A 17,311-nucleotide genomic window follows, 5' to 3' on the forward strand; every position below is an offset into this window, starting at 1 on the left:
CGGAAACAGGCTCCAGGCTCTGAGCCATCAGCCCAGAGCCTGACGCGGGGCTCGAGCTCACGGACCGCGAGATCGTGACCTGGCTGAAGTCGGACGCTTAGCCGACTGCGCCACCCAGGCGCCCCAAGAACATTTTTTAACCCCAAATAGAAATCTCTCTACCGATCAGCGGTTAGTCCCCATTCTCTCTTTCCCCAGCCCCACCAATCAGCCCCTTGACCCCGGGAAACCACTGTTGGTGTGGATTTGCCTATTCTTTTCATTTTATATGAATGGTATTGTGCAGTATGTGGCCTTTTCTGTCTGGCTTTTACTTAACATATGTTTTTAAGGTCCATCCATGTCATAGCATGAATTGGTTCTTCATTTCTTTTAGTGGCTGAATAATATTCCCTTGTATGGATAGTCCCCATTTTGTGTATCCATGTATCAGTTAATGAACTTTTTGGCTGTTTCCACTTTTCAGCTATTATGAATAATGCTGCTGTGAACACTGTTGTACATGTTTTGTGTTTTTAGTTCTCTTGGGTATATACCTAAGATTATAATTGTTGGGCCATACTGCATTTCGTTCTGAGTGTTGAGTTTCAAATGCTAAAAGGATTCCCAAGAGCTTTTTCTGTATGGTTTTGGAAACCTCAGTTACTTTGTAATATGGTTTCCAGTTGGATCAGACCGGTAAATACCAAAGAGGAGTGGCAGCAAAGAGTCATGGTTAGGGTGGAATGTCTTATTTGTACTGGAGGGATTTTAAAATTTTTTTTTTTCAACGTTTTTTATTTATTTTTGGGACAGAGAGAGACAGAGCATGAACGGGGGAGGGGCAGAGAGAGAGGGAGACACAGAATCGGAAACAGGCTCCAGGCTCCGAGCCATTAGCCCAGAGCCTGACGCGGGGCTCGAACTCACGGACCGCGAGATCGTGACCTGGCTGAAGTCGGACGCTTAACCGACTGCTCCACCCAGGCGCCCCATGTACTGGAGGGATTTTAATTTGTAGAGGTGACTGGGTGACAACACAGAGAGGCCAATGCCATTGGAAGAATGTGTTACCTTTCCAGAGAGAAGACAGTATGCCATGCCACATGGTGCCACAGTGAAGGTTTTGGTCAGGAGGCAGAGCAGGAGACAGAGGAGAGCTTACATCAGAGCGTTTATTCCTTGAGAAAGGCAGGGCAGAGTAAACAGTGTAGAAGTGGCCGGTGTGAATAATCCTGGTGGGCTTTGGACTATAGGGGTGGCCTCTAGTTGCCTGGTACCTGGCCCTGGCATGATTTAGGGCAGGGGACATACTGGCCACGTCTGTGAGCATTAAAGGAGTTGATTGGTCTGCATGTGAGAGGCAGCTCCCAAGTAATTTGATTATCATCTTTAGAAATTAGATAGCCCTGGGAAGGGCAGTGTCTCCCTACCAGCAAGGTTTTTAAGATGTCACAACATCGTAAAATACAGACAGTTTAAAAAAAACGTGATTAATTCACATCGCTGGAATGGTATGAAGGGCAGTTGTAAACATGGTGCTTATTTTTCTCTAGTCAGACTGCAGGTGCAGGGCCTGAGTTGAGTTTAGGACGTAAATCTCTTAGAGGCCCCTGGGGAGGAAAACCCACCCCTGCCCTCCCCAAAATCTGGCCATATTTTCTTTTAAGCAAAATTGCCTAGTGTAGTTTAGAGAAAGAAGTGTTCTTGAAACCTTAGATTCTCAACTGAATTACCTGTGGAATATGTTAAGCTGGAAGTGGTTGGATGCCACCCTTCAATCTGCTGAATGAATGTCGGGCGGGATTTCCAACCTGTAGCTTTTGAAAGTGTCACAGGTGGTTTTGATGATCTCTAGATTAGAGACTGATGGTCACTGTATTTAATCGCTACTTAATGTACCTACAGAGCAAATCCTGCAGGCTAAATATAGAAGAGATGCCAAAAGATGGGTGAAGGGTTATTGGGATTGAGAGTTAGGTAGAATTTCTCGTTGCAAGGAACAGAGTTCTGTGCCGGCTTTTTCCTTGGCTTAAGATAAACCATGGGAGCTCCCTTGACCAGGACCCTGATGTGATTTCTCTCCAGCAGAAGCTCTGAGGTTCACACTGTTCTACTGGAATTAAGCAGGAGTTGCCCAAGTGACTAAGCTGAGGGACAATGTCCAGAGACAGTGTTATTACATCCATGTTATTTCATTGGGAATACTACATGTTAATTGCCAGGATTGTGGCAGAACTGCACTACCAACACACTCAAGCCAGGGACCTGAAGGAATATTTAACATATTAAAAGGTTAGGGTTGTCCTTATGTATGATAAACCCTACAGAGTTTATCAGAAAGAGAAAATGGATGCAAAACTGTGTGGAAAATTTTAAACGCAGTGTAAGAAGTGTTATTCCAAGTAGAGACTCTGTTTTCAAAGCCTTTAGGAGTAGATCATTTTTGGGTCCAGGGGAAATAGGCAAAAGTTGAATATGCTGATTATCATTTCCTTACTCACCTGGAATATTTCCTTTTTGGAAACTTTGGGCATCTTCCGCTGAGTTAATGTTTGAAACAGTTCTGTGGAAGAAGTGAAGGGTCCTTGTCCCAGGTCTGTGGTTTGGTTATAAATCACAAAACCAAAACCTACCCAGCTCCCTGTCATTTATCTTGGCAGGAGTTGGGGAGAGAGCAGATTGAACAAGGGAAGAATTGTCTTCTCAGTTCTTTGGTCATATAAACTTTTATTTGTTGTATAATCCTGTTTCCTGCACTGCTGAAATTGTTGAAATCAAAGGGAATAACTGTTTCTCATTTCAGAGTGCACAGGTCATTCTGGGTTATGCTGTGCTTCTCCCTGTCTACCACTGCTACCTTTTGTGTGATGTAGCTCTTTTAATTTTGTTAGATGTGTTTACGGGGAGATTTCACGTAGATGTTCTGGCCTCAACTGCAAGACAGCATTTTCCCTAATAAAGTGGTTAGTGGCATTTGTAATTTTGCTGTTAAAATGAAGTCATTTTCCACTTATATTAAGATGGCAGTACTCCCCCAAGTGATCTGTAGATTCATTATAATCCTTGTTAAAATCCTAATAGCCCTCCCCCCTTTTTTTTTTTTTGCAGAAATGGAAAAACTGATCTTAAAATTCATGTTTAATTGCAAGGAACCCTAAATAGTCAAAACAATGTTGAAAAAGAACGAAGTTGGAAGATGCACACTTGTGATTTCAGAACTTACTACAAAGCTACAATAATCAAGATGGCACTACTGGCATAAGACTACACTTTTAGTGCAGTGGAATAGAGTTGAGAGTCCAGATATAAACCCACGCATTCATGGGAAAAAAATTTTTTTTTTATGTTTGTGTATTTTGAGAGAGGGGGGGAGATGGAGACAGAGAATCCCAAGCAGGCTCTGTGCTGATAGCACAGAGCCTGATGCGGGGCTCAATCTCATGAATTGTGAGATCATGACCTGAGCCAAAATCAAGAGTTGGATCCTGAACCAACTGAGCCACCCAGGTGCCCTTTGGGCAATTGGTTTTTGACAAGAATGCCAAGACCAGTCATGGTGGAAAGAATAATCTTTTGAATGAATGGTGCTGGAACAACAGACTATCCATATGGAAAAAATGAAGCTGGACCCTTTATATCATATAAAAAAATTAATTCCAAATGGATTAAAGACCTAAATGTGAGAGCAAATCTAGGAAACTCTTAGAAGAAAACAAATAAATCTTCATGACCTGGATATGACAGTGGATTCTAGCTATGACAACAAAAGCACGAGCAAGGAACAAAAGAAAAGAATTGGACTTAATAAAAATTTAGTACGTTTGTGCATCAAAGGACACTATCAAGGGATGGGAAAGACAGCCCACAGAATGGGAGAAAATATTATTAAGTTATATCTGACAAGGGTGTGTAATCCACCATGTACAAAGAACTCTCACAACTCGGCAACAAAAAGACAAAACCCAATTTGAAAATGGGAGAAGACTTGGGGAGCCTGAGGGGCTCAGATGGTTGGGCGTCCGACTTCGGCCCAGGTCATGATTTCACTGCTCATGAGTTCAAGCCCCGTGTTAGGCTCTGCTGACAGCTCAGAGCCTGGAGCCTGCTTTGGATTCTCTGTGTGTGTCTCTCTCTCTTCCCCTTCCCTCCTGGCACTCTGTCTCTCTCTCTCTCTCGCTCTCAAAAATAAATATTAAAAAAATTTTTAAAAATGGGCAAAAGACTTGAGTAGACGTTTTTCCAAAGATGTACAAATGGCCAACAAGCACATGAAAAGATGCTCAACATTAGTCATTAAAGAAATGCATATCAAAAACTACAGTGATATACCACCTCACCTCCCTGCCAGGACAGCAAGAAAAAGAAAATTCCCAAACCCCCCAAAAAATCCAGAAGATAAGTATTGGTGGGGATGTGGAGAAATTGGTAATCTCATACATTGCTAGAGGTCCATAATGATGCATCTGCTGTGTTAAACAGTTTGGTGTTTCCTCAACAGGTTAAACCTAGAATTACTGTATGACTTAGTGATTCTGTTCTTAGGTATTTGTCATAAGAATTGAAAAAAAATTGTCGGAACAAAAACTTATGTTCATGATAGCCAAAAGACAGAAACAACCCAAATGCCCATTAGTGGATGAGTGGGTAAATAAAACACGGTATAGTTGTGTGATTCACACAGTGGAATACGTGTTACAATATATGTTTGCTTATTTATTTTTTCTATTTTAGAGCACGAGCTGGGGAGAGAGTCAGAGGAAGAGAGAAAATCTTAAGTGCAGAGCCTGAAGCAGGGCTCAATCCCACGACCCTGGGATCATGATCTGAGCCGAAATCAAGAGTCGGATGTTCAGTCGACTGAGCCACCCAGGTGCCCCAGTGTTTGCTTATTTAATGATTATACTAATGGATCTTTCATTTTTTTAAAGTTTGCCAGTTCTTTGATGCAACCAGAATCCGTTCTCCCTTCTTGGGAGAAAACTCATGACTGATGACTGGTTCTTCAATTTAAACAATTTATTGTGCAACATTGTATATCAAAGAACATTAGTATCAAGAGTATCAATAAACAGATTATCGATAAACGGAAGTGGACCCCTCATCCAGCCTAAGAAATAGAGCATTATCTTTAGTGTTTTTAAATTCTTACTTCCTTTTACTGCCCCACTTAGTATTTTATTGAGTCACCAGATTGATTCTAAATATAAGGATATTCATGAGGATAGCTTTCCCTTCAGCAAATTTACATGTCCTATTTATCATGTCATATTCATTTACTCATCATTTATCACATTATTTAGTTACATTCATTTAATGGGGTCAAAGCATTTCAGAGATTGAAAAGCTCCATATGGATAGTAAAAGAAGTTTTTAATTTGGAACCTGAACTTGGCCCCAAATAAATGCTGAACTTTACCTCTGGGAAGAAAAGAACATTTATGAGTTATGTCCTAGGCACCTTCTTTGGCCTTTTCCATCCATTATCTCCCTTAATCCTCTGAAAAACCCTATGAGATAAATATTATTGTAACAATTTATAAATGAGGAAATTGGCTCATGGTAAATAATTTGCCCAAGGTCACAAAACTAACAGAGCAGATCCAGGACTTAGCTCATATCTGTCTAAATGCAAATTGATTGGGGCTCTTGGGTGGCTCAGTCAGTTAAGCACCTGATTCTTGGTTTTGGCTCAGGTGATGATCTTGTAGTTCGTAGGATTGAGCCTGGCGGCAGAGCTTTATCAGGTTAGGATTTAATCCTTTGGCAAGACTCTAGATAGTGTTGTATCCGCTTATTGGGAGGCATACAGTGTCTGGTTTTTAGCCTTTAAAAAAATGTTTTGAATGCTTATTTATTTGTTTTGAGAGGGAGAGAGAATCCCAAGCAGGCTCCATGATTCACTCGACAGCCCAGAGCCTGCTTGGGATTCTCTCTCTCCCTCTCTGCCCCTCATCCGCTTGCATGTGTGCTTGGTCTCTCTCTCTGTCTCTTTTTTTTTTTTTAAATGTTTTAAAAATGTTTATTAATTTCTGAGAGAGAGAGAGAGAGAGCACACAAGCAGAGGAGGAGCAGAGACAGAGAGAGGGAGACATAGAATTCGAAGCAGGCTCCAGGCTCTGAGCTGTCAGCACATAACCAGACATGGGGCTCGAACTCACGAACCATGAGATTATGACCTGAGCCGAAGTCGGAAGCTTAACTGACTGAGCCACCCAGGCCCGCCTCCCCTTTCTCTCTCAAACAAACTTAAAAAAAAAAAAAAAAATGCAAACTGACCACCTTACCAAATTATCCTCCTTCCCCAAGTTCCTGGGAACCTGGAGTTTACATTTTGGTAATTGGCTCTGATTACATCTTTTCTAACCTTAATAGGAACTTCTAGTCCATTGACCCCATTGCCTTCTCTTATCCACATATTTATGCAGCTTGTAGGCCATTACGCCTGGAATATTCTTAGCAGTATCCCATCTTAGCCCCCTTAGTTTATTCTTGTCCATTAAAAAAAATCATTGTGCCTTTTAAGTCTCTTAATCTACATGTTTCCCCTCTCAGTGCCTTTATTTTCCTTATAATATATTTGCTGAAGGACATCAGCAGGTTGATTTGTAGAGTTTTCCAGTTTTGATTGTGCTTATTTTTATATATATATTCGCAGTGCAGTTCAACATGTTTCTCTGTCCTTTATACTTCCTGTAAACGTATAGCTGGATCCAGAGGCTTTTTTTTAAAGCCATTTAAAAAAATGTTTTTAATGCTTATTTATTTGTTTTGAGAGGGAGAGAGAATCCCAAGCAGGCTCCATGTTCTGTACAGAACCCAGTTCAGGGCTCCATCTCACAAACTGTGAGATCATAACCTTACCTGAAGTCAAGAGTCGGATGCTTAACCAAATGAGCCATCCAGGCACCCCTCGTTTTTGGCCTTTTTATTTTTTTATTTCTATTTATTGATTTTTTTTTTAATGTTTATTTTTGAGAGAGAGACAGAGAGCGAGCAGGAGAGGAGCAGAAAGAGAGGGAGACATAGAATCCAAAGCAGGCTTCAGGCTCTGAGCTGTCAGCACAGAGAGTGATACGGGTCTCAGACTCATGAACTGTCATATCATGACCTCAGCCGAAGTCAGACACTTAATCAACTGAGCCACCTAGGCACCCCTGGCCTTTTTATTTTTTATTTTTATTTATTTTTATTTGTATTAAAAAAATTTTTTTTTGACCTTTATTTACTTTTTTGAGAACGAGAGAGACAGAGCATGAACGGGGGAGGGTCAGAGAGAGAGAGGGAGACACAGATTCCAAAACGGGCTCCAGGCTCTGAGCTGTCGGCACAGAGGCCGACGCGGGGCTCAAACTCACAGACTGTGAGATCACGACCTGAGCCGAAGTCCGACGCTCAACCGACTGAACCACCCAGGTGCCCCACCCCTGGGCTTTTTAAAAAGAACAGCCATCGGTGCTCAGTGGCTACATCTATCATTTCATTGGAGATTGCATGCTTAGTGATATTCTAATTACAATTTTGTTTTCATGTATTAGTTGGAATAATTTTATAAGGACAGACTTCCCCTTACCTACTGGTTGTTTTTTCCGAGGTGGAGTTCATATAGGAAGGGCTGAATAAACATTTGATTCCTTGCTTTATCTAGTTTTCAAAGTAATGAATTGGCTCTCTTTCACCATCAGAGGATGGCCATTTAGTTTTCTTCTAAAACATTATCGACTCCTGGATTTATGTTATTTGATTGTCTTCAATTCATTGAAATGACTGTTCTTTTTTTATGTATAAAAAACATTTACGTATAAATGTTCATTTTTGAGAGAGAGAGAGAGAGAGAGAGAGAGCGCGCGCATAGCGGAGGAGGGACAGTAGTTGGGGGGAGGACAGAAAATCCCAGGCAGGCTCTGTGCTGACAACAACAAGCCTGATGCAGGGCTCAGACTCACCGTGAGATCCTGACCTTAGCTGAAGTCTGATACTCAACCAACTGAGCCACCCAGGCGCCCCTGAAATTACTCTTCTAAATGAAGTGCAATTTATCGTATCTTTGGCCAGTGAGAGCCTCTAACTTAGCTCCTGAGCTCTTTGACACAATCCTGGTGGTCACTGAGAGCTTCCTTGATATCTGGTGTGGGAGAAGCAAAATTTTACCTCTACCCTGGGCTGGAGAACTAAATTGATGTAAGACAGATCAGCAGGAGAAAATCGTACATGTTTTTATAAGTGTTACATGACACGAGAGCCTTCATCAGAAATGAAGACCTAAATAAATGATGAAACTTAACTTGCTTTTCTGTTAGGTTGAACAAAGAGGCTGTTATGAAAAAGTGACTGTGTGGTGAGGCTAAAGGGGGATGAGAATTGCTTTTAACAAGGTCTGTTTATAGAATGCTTGATGATAAGAATGTTACTCTCCTGGTAATGGGAGGACATCTCTCATATGGGAATTTCATCTGCTTTTAAGAAAAGGAAGGTTGGAGTGTTTTTCTTGTATTTGCCGTTTTCAGGTGACTTTAACTGAAAATAGTATGCCGAAGTGGCTTATTTTGGGGTGGCACGTTCTGAACTCCTCCACTGGTATGTCAAGATGTCTTGGGCTCATCTTCTACATTTCCTGCATCCGGACTTGGAATCAGCAATTTCTCCAGGAAACCTTAGTTTATTTTAGTGGAAAATGCTATTTCAGGATCACAATCTTGGTACTAAGGAATGCTTTTGGTACCAGGGTGGCCATTTTTTCTAGGCCTTTTCAGTGATCAGAGCTAGGAAGTATTTATGTTTCAGATAAAATATTGTGAGTTCATACTATTTCTATTTAAGTTCAGAACTGTGGGGTTTTTACTTAACAACTTCTATGTGGCATAGGCATCTCCTTTCTTCCATATTAAGATTCCTTTCTTCCCTATTAAGAATCCTGACTTCGAAGGATTTTTCCAGAATTACTTTTCTAGAAGTACTAATTTGTTTTATCCCACATTACACATACAGCAGTCACATATATATACATATATATGTGTATATGCATGTGTATATGTAAGTATGCTGCCACACCTGGTTATGATTATTGAAAACGTTAAAATCTTTTGCACAAGCCATCTCCAGTCTCCTCTCACTTTTTTTTTTTTTTTTTACAATGTACTATGTCTACATCGTCAGATCATGCATGTAGCCATTTCATACTATCGTCTCTTCCTTTTAGTCTTCATTTAATCTTCTATGAGGAACTACATTTAATTACAGATTCCTTAGGTCGCTGTCTTCTAGTTCCTCTAGCTCATTCTTTTTTTTTTTTTATTCATTCTTTTTTTGCAAAAAGCTTTTTTTTTTTTTTTTTTTTTTTTAGTTTATTTGTGGGGGAGAGGTGCAAAGAGGGAGAGAGAGAGATGTGGGGCTTGATCTCACAATCTGTGAGATCATGACCTGAGCTGAAATCTGGGAAGCTAACTGACTAAGCCACTCAGGCACCCCACGAAAAGCTGTTTTTATTAAAGCACGGGGATGGGGCAGGGCCTGTGGGTGGAAACACCTACCCCTAGTACATCCTTTATTTAGGACTCCTGAGAACAGTATTCCCTGAGTTCTTGCATGTGAACAGCACTGTCAGACACTATGTATTTGAAGGTCAGATTAGCTGGGCAGGAAATCTTGAATCACTTTTTTCCCCCTGCAGTGCTTAGTGCCTCTGTTTTCTTCTGGCACAAAGTGTTGCTGTCAAAAAGTCTGATGAGGGGTGCCTGGGTGGCTCAGTCAGTTGAGCGTCCGACTTCAGCTCAAGTCATGATCTCACGATTGACGAGTTCGAGCCCTGCGTCTGGCTCTGTGCTGACAGCTCAGAGCCTGGAGTTTGCTTCGGTTTCTGTGTTTCCCTCTCTCTCTGCTCCTCCCCTGCTCATGCTCTGCTTCTCTCTGTCTCAAAAATAAATATTTCAAAAAATATTTTTAGAAATCTGATGAAAATTATTTAAAAAATACATGTATAGGTAATTTTGCTGTTAAATCACATGCTCAGTTTTAGTGTTTATTATTTATTCTAGTTTTAGCTTTGTTTTTCGTGTCCAGAAACAGTTACTGGTATGCTGTGTCTTCGCCTGTCTTCAACACCTGTCACTGTCTCTCCGATTGTTTTCCTCTTCCATTTTCCCTGTGTCAAAGTCTTGCTTTTTTTGCTTACTGTTCCTCTTAGAGTCGCTTTTATTGTGTTTACCCTTATATTCCTTCTACTTTAGTGTTTATTTCTGAAATGACTGCCTTTGATTTCTAATGCTTAAATTGTCTCCTCATTTCTGAATTTTTAAAGTTCTGAGTTGTGACGTCCTTTCATGTCTTGTATGATTTTAAACTTGTTTTGAAACAGTGCGTTACCACTTTGATCTGTTTTTGGAGCATTTCTTCCTGGAGGACTTTTATTATTTGTAGAGATATTTTCTTCTCTTCATTTTCTTTTTTCATATAGTAACGTAGGGTATTTCACGTCGTGAGACTTGCTTATTTTTTGGTGAATTTCGTTTTCCTGAACTTGTAGAGGGAGGCTTGTTTCAGATTGCTCTTGCATCTTTTCGGAGCCCCTCTTCTGCTGTGTTTGTCCAGGTGTTAAATACAGTGACTTGCTTTCTGAGATTTCCTGGCTCTGTGTACTTGTCCCGCCTTTATCCTTCCCTTTCTTTTCTTCATTTTTGCAGTCTCTTTCCCGCACACGTTTACTCCCCTGCGAGCCGTCTCTTAGTGTGGGCCCTTCTTGGACAGAAGCCCTGGTCGGTCAGTTTTGAGGATTCAGAGGCTGGACCCCTTTAGGTCTTCCACTGGCCCCTTGCACTCCTTGTTATTGGAATAGGAAGAATCCTTCCCCCTTGTAGCACCATTCTCAAAAAATAGCTCACTGTGCTTTCAAATGGGTACCTGTTGTGTGGATTGTTCATTACTTCAGGTCTGTCTCCCCTGTTACTTGCCTCTACTTTCTCTCACGTAGGCACTATATACCTACCTGTACCTCCTGTGTTGTAGGTGTGCAAAATAAATTGCCTGCCTTTTAGGGCCTTGCGGATATTTTGTCACCTGGTTTTGCTGTAAATGTTATTTCAGGAGATGGGTCTTTGAGATCTGGTTGCTCTCTGTTACGTGGGGATTTGGGAAGATACAGAATTTATGCTGCCACCACCACGACAGCCATCTTCAGAGCACATGTATTGATCTTTTCATACATTCCTAGTTCAAGTTGCACATACAATTTTTGAAAGAATGTTTTGCGTCTGTGTTCACTTAGGTTGGCCTTTGGTTTTTATTTTGTGTCACCAGTAGTGTTTGTTTTGGGGTTATAATTACTTTGTAATGATTTGTATGGTTTTCTATTTCTACACTATGGGTCAGTTCATATAAAGTGAGAATAATCTGTTCCTTGGCACTTTGATAGAACTTTCTCATTAAAACCTTCTGTTTTAGGGTAGATCTTCAGTAACTTTTTTGCTTTTGCTATATAATAATTGTCTGATTAGCCTTTCTGAACCTCATTGAAGCAACTGACATTCACCTCCACCAGCCAGTAATTGGATTCGCTGTCTACATTCAGATCCTCTAACACTGCTCCTTCATCCTCCAGAGTGAAATCTGATTCTCTTTACACAGTCTGCTCACAGGATTCTTGTAGAATTTTTTTTCAATTTTTTATTTTTTAATGTTTACTTACTTTTGAGAGACACAGAGACAGAATGCGAGTGGGTTAGGGGCAGAGAGGGAGGGAGACACAGATCTGAATCAGGATCCAGGCTCTGAGCTGTCAGCACAGAGCCCGACACGGGGCCCGAATTCAAAAACTGCGAGATCATGACCTGAGCCAGAGTCGGACGTTTAACCAACTGAGCCATCCAGGCGCCCCGTGAGATTTCATTCTTTTGATTGCCGAGTAATGCTCCATTGTATATATATACCCCATCTTCTTTATCCATTCATCCATCGATGGACATTTGGGCTCTTTCCATAGTTTGGCTATTGTTGATAGTGCTGCTATAAATACTGGGGTGCATGTGCCCCTTCAAAACAGCACACCTGTATCCCATGGGTAAATGCCTAGTAGTGCCACTGCTGGGTCGTAGGGTAGTTCTGTTTTTAGTTTTTTGAGGAACCGCCATACTGTTTTCCCGAGTGGCTACACCAGCTTGCATTCCCACCAACATTGCAAAAGAGATCCCAGTTTCCCCAGTACCATTTGTTGAAAAGGCAGTCTTTTCTCCATTGATTGGTCTTGGCACTGTTATAGAAAACCATTTGACCTTGTACGTGGGGGTTTGTTTCTGGGCTATTCCATTCCATTGGTCTGTATGTCTGTCTTTAGGCTACTATTACACTGTTGTTGTTTTAAAGCTTTTTAATTTATTTTGATAGAGCACGAGCAGGGGAGGGGCAGAAAGAGAGGGAGAGAGAGAGAATCCCAAGCAGCATGATGTGGGTCTTGATGCCATAAACCTGTGAGATCATGACCTGAGCCGAAACCCAAGAGTCGGATGCTTAACCAACTGAGCTACTACAGTGTTTTGATTCCTTCAGCTTTGTACCAAGTTTCACAGTCAGGAAGTATGAGACCTCCAACTTTATCCTTCTTTTTCAAGATTGTTTTTGACTATTTAGGAGTTCCTTGAGATTCCATACGAATTTTAAGATAGAGTTTTCTGTTTTTCTAAAAAGCATTATTGAGATTTTGGTAGGGATTGCGTGAATCTGTAGGTCACATCTTCGTGTTAAGTCTTCCAGTTCATGAAAATACAGTGTCTTTCCATTTATGTATGTATTCTCTAATTCCTTTCTGGATTGATTTGTACTTTTTGGTGCACATCTTTCACCTCCTTGGTTGTTTATTCTCAAGTGTTTTAATTTTTTTGATTGTGAATGGAATTGTTTTCTTAATTTCCTTTTAGGATTGCTCATTGTTAATGTATAGAAATGCACTTGATCTCTATTGTTTTTCTGTTCTCTGTGGCCGCTGTACTCTATTTCCTTCCTCCCTGCTAGCTTTGGATTTAGTTTGCTTTACTTCTTTTATTTCCTTAAGGTGGAAAGTTAGGCTACTGCTTTGAAATTTTTCTTCTTTTTTAAAAGTAAACCTTGGGGCCCCTGGGTGGCTCAGTCAGTTGAGCGTCTGACTTTGGCTCAGGTCATGATCTCACGGTTCATGAGTTCGAGCCCCACGTCGGGCTGACAGCTCGGAGCCTGGAGCCTGCTTAGGATTCTGTGTCTCCCTCTCTCCCTGTCCCTCCCCTGCTTGTGCGCACGCGCTCTCTCTCTCTCTCTCTCTCTCTCTCTCAAAAATAAATAAATATATTGAAAAATAAATAAATAAATAAATAAAAGTAAACCTTTACAGCCATAAATTTCCCTCTAGCACTGCTTTTGCTGCACTGCCAAGTTTTGGTATGTTGTTCTCTCATTTTTATTTGTCTCAAGGTATTTTCTAATTTTCTTTGTGATTTCTTCTCTACTCAGTATTGTTTGAGGCCATGTTATTTAACTTCAAAACATTTGGAGATTTTCCAGTTTTCTTCTGCCTTTGTTTTCTAGTTTCATTCTATTGGAAAAGATACTTTCAGCCTTTTTATGCTTTTTAAGACTTTTCTTGTGGTCTAACATGTGGGCTGTCCTGGAGAATGTCTCTGTGTGCACTTGAGAAAAATGTGTGTTTGACTGTTTAGGGGTGGAGTGGTTTGGTCTGTAGATCCCTCTTAGATCTAATTGGTCTGTAGTATTCTTCTCTTACTGTTTCCACAGTGAGCTTCTGTTTGGTCGTTCTGTCCATTATTGAAAGTGGGGGTATTGAAATCTCCGACTGTTATTCTCTAGAGCTATTTTTCTCTTGAATTCTCTCAATTTTGGCTTCATATATTTAGGGGCTCTCGTGTATGGTGCATGCCTGTTTAAAATTGTTCCATCTTCTTGGGGAAGTGACTGTCATATAATGTCTTTTTTTTTTTTTTTTTAACGTTTACTTATTATTGAGAGACAGAGAGACACAGAGCATGAGCAGGGGAGAGGCTGAGAGATGGAGAGACACAGAATCTGAAGCAGGCTTCAGGCTCCGAGCTGTCACCACAGAACCCGACGTGGGGCTCGAACTCACAAACTGCGAGATCATGACCTGAGCCAAAGTTGGATGCTTAACCCACTGAGCCACCCAGGCACCCCTTTGTTTCTTGTAATAGTTTTTTCTTGTAATAGTTTTGTTTTTTTTTTTTATGAAATTTATTGTCAAATTGGTTTCCATAAACACCCAGTGCTCATCCCAACAGGTGCCCTCCTCAGTGCCCATCACCCACTTTCCCCTCCCTTCCACCCCCCCCCCCCATCAGCCCTCAGTTTATTCTCAGTTTTTAAGAGTCTCTTATGATTTGGCTCCCTCCTTCTCTAACTTTTTTTTTCCCCTTCCCCTACCCCATGGTCTTCTGTTAAGTTTCTCAGGATCCACATAAGAGTGAAAACATATGGTATCTTTCTCTGTATGACTGATTGCACTTAGCATAACACTTTCCAGCTCCATCCACATTGCTACAAAAGGCCATATTTCATTGATTTTCATTGCCAAGTAGTATTCCATTGTGTATATAAACCAGAATTTCTTTATCCATTCATCACTTGATGGACATTTAGGCTCTTTCCATAATTTGGCTATTGTTGAAAGTGCTGCTATAAACACTGGGGTACAAGTGCCCCTCTGCATCAGCACTCCTGTATCCCTTGGGTCAATTCCTAGCAGTGCTATCACTAGGTCATAGGGTAGATCTATTTTTAATTTTTTGAGGAACCTCCACCCTGTTTTCCAGAGCCGCTGCACCAGTTTGAATTCCCACCAACAGTGCAAGAGGGTTCCCATTTCTCCACATCCTCTCCAGCATCTGTAGTCTCCCTATTTGTTCCTTTTAGCCACTCTGACTGGCGTGAGGTGATATCTCAGTGTGGTTTTGATTGGTATTTCCCTGATGAGGAGTGACGTTGAGCATCTTTTCATGTGCCTGTTGGCCATCTGGATGTCTTCTTTAGGGAAGTAAGTGTCTATTCATATTTGCTGCCCATTTCTTCCCTGGATTATTTGTTTTTCGGGTGTGGAGTTTGGTGAGTTCTTTATAGATTTTGGATACTAGCCCTTTGTTTGATATGTCATTTGCAAATATCTTTTCCCATTCCGTCGGTTGCCTTTTAGTTTTGTTGATTGTTTCCTTTTGCAGTGCAGAAGCTTTTTATCTTGATGAGGTCCCAATAGTTCATTTTTGCTTTTAATTCCCTTGCCTTTGGAGATGTGTCAAGAAATTGCTGCGGCTGAGGTCAGAGAGGTTTTTTCCTGCTTTCTCCTCTAGGGTTTTGATGGTTTCCTGTCTCACATTCAGGTCCTTTATCCATTTTGAGTTTATTTTTGTGAGTGGTATAAGAAAGTGGTCTAGTTTCATCCTTCTGCATGTCGCTGTCCAGTTCTCCCAGCACGATTTGTTAAAGAGACTGTCTTTTTTCCATTGTGTATTCTTTCCTGCTTTGTCAAAGATTAGTTGGCGATACTTTTGTGGGTCCAATTCTGGAGTCTCTATTCCATTGGTCTATGTGTCTGTTTTTGTGCCAATACCATGCTGTCTTGATGGTTACAGCTTTGTAGTAGAGGCTAAAGTCTGGGATTGTGATGCCTCCTGCTTTGGTCTTCTTCAAAATTACTTTGGCTATTCAGGGTCTTCTGTGGTTCCATACAAATTTTAGGATTCCTTGTTCTAGCTTTTTTTTTTTTTTTTTTAATTTTTTTTTCAACGTTTTTTATTTATTTTTGGGACAGAGAGAGACAGAGCATGAATGGGGGAGGGGCAGAGAGAGAGGGAGACACAGAATCGGAAACAGGCTCCAGGCTCCGAGCCATCAGCCCAGAGCCTGACGCGGGGCTCGAACTCACGGACCGCGAGATCGTGACCTGGCTGAAGTCGGACGCTTAACCGACTGCGCCACCCAGGCGCCCCTCCTTGTTCTAGCTTTGAGAAGAATGCTGGTGCAATTTTGATTCGGATTGCATTGAATGTGTAGATAGCTTTGGGTAGTATTGACATTTTAACAATATTTATTCTTCCAATCCATGAGCACAGAATGTTTTTCCATTTCTTTGTATCTTCTTCAATTTCCTTCATAAGCTTTCTATAGTTTTCAGCATACAGATCTTTTGCATCTTTGGTTAGGTTTATTCCTAGGTATTTATTATTCTTGGTACAATTGTGAATGGGATCAGTTTCTTTATTTGTCTTTCTTTTGCTTCATTATTAGTGTATAAGAATGCAACTGATTTCTGTGCATTAATTTTGTATCCTGCGACTTTGCTGAATTCATGTATCAGTTCTAGCAGACTTTTGGTGGAGTCTGTTGGGTTTTCCATGTATAATATCATGCCATCTGGAAACAGTGAAAGCTTGACTTCATCTTTGTCAATTTTGATGTCTTTGATTTCCTTTTGTTGTCTGATTGCTGATGCTAGAACTTCCAACACTATGTTAAACAAGAGCAGTGAGAGTGGACATCCCTGTCATGTTCCTGATCTTAGGGGGAAAGTTCTCAGTTTTTCCCCACTGAGGATGATATTAGCTGTGGACTTTTCATAACTGGCTTTTATGTTTAAGTATGTTCCTTCTATCCCAACTTTTTCAGGGTTTTTATTAAGAAAGAATGCTGAATTTTGTCAAATGCTTTTTCTGCATTGACAGGATCATATGATTCTTATCTTTTCTTTCATTAATGTGATGTATCACATTGATTGATTTGTGAATGTTGAACCAGCCCTGCAACCCAGGAATGAATCCCACTTGATCATGGTGAATAATTCTTTTTACATGATGTTGAATTCAATTTGCTAGTATCTTATTGAGAATTTTTGTATCCATATTCATCAGGGATATTGGCCTGTAGTTCTCTTTTCTTGCTGGGTCTCTGTCTGGTTTGGGAGTTAAAGTAATGCTGGCTTCATAGAATGAGTCTGGAAGTTCTCCTTCCCTTTCTATTTTTTGGAACAGCTTGAGAAGTATAGGTATTATCTCTGCTTTGAATGTCTGGTGGAATTCTCCAGGGAAGCCATCTGGTCCTGGACTCTTATTTGTTGGGAGATTTTTGATAACTGATTCCATTTCTTCACTGGTTATGGGTCTGTTCAAGTTTTCTATTTCTTCCTGCTTGAGTTTTAGAAGTGGGTGGATACTTAGGAATTTGTCCATTTCTTCCAGGTTGTCCAGTTTGTTGGCATATAGTTTTTCATAGTATTCCCTGATAATTGCTTGTATTTCTGAGGGATTGGTTGTAATAATTCCATTTTCATTCATGATTTTATCTATTTGGGTCC

General features: G+C 40.7%; 1 long non-coding RNA gene across 2 annotated transcripts in view; it reads left to right on the forward strand.

Annotated features, from left to right (window-relative positions):
* The window catches only part of LOC125927248 (uncharacterized), a 29,997-nt gene that overhangs the window by 1,242 nt on the left and 11,444 nt on the right, over nucleotides 1-17,311 (forward strand). The window contains exon 2 of one of the 2 annotated variants that reach the window (XR_007459284.1): nucleotides 3,091-4,852. This is a non-coding gene — a long non-coding RNA (uncharacterized LOC125927248). The remainder of the gene's footprint in view (nucleotides 1-3,090; nucleotides 4,853-17,311) is intronic. The other variant, XR_007459285.1, reaches the window with a different exon arrangement.

The sequence above is a fragment of the Panthera uncia genome, chromosome E1 (genome assembly GCF_023721935.1).
Source record: "Panthera uncia isolate 11264 chromosome E1, Puncia_PCG_1.0, whole genome shotgun sequence".
NCBI classification, from domain to species: Eukaryota; Metazoa; Chordata; class Mammalia; order Carnivora; family Felidae; genus Panthera; species Panthera uncia.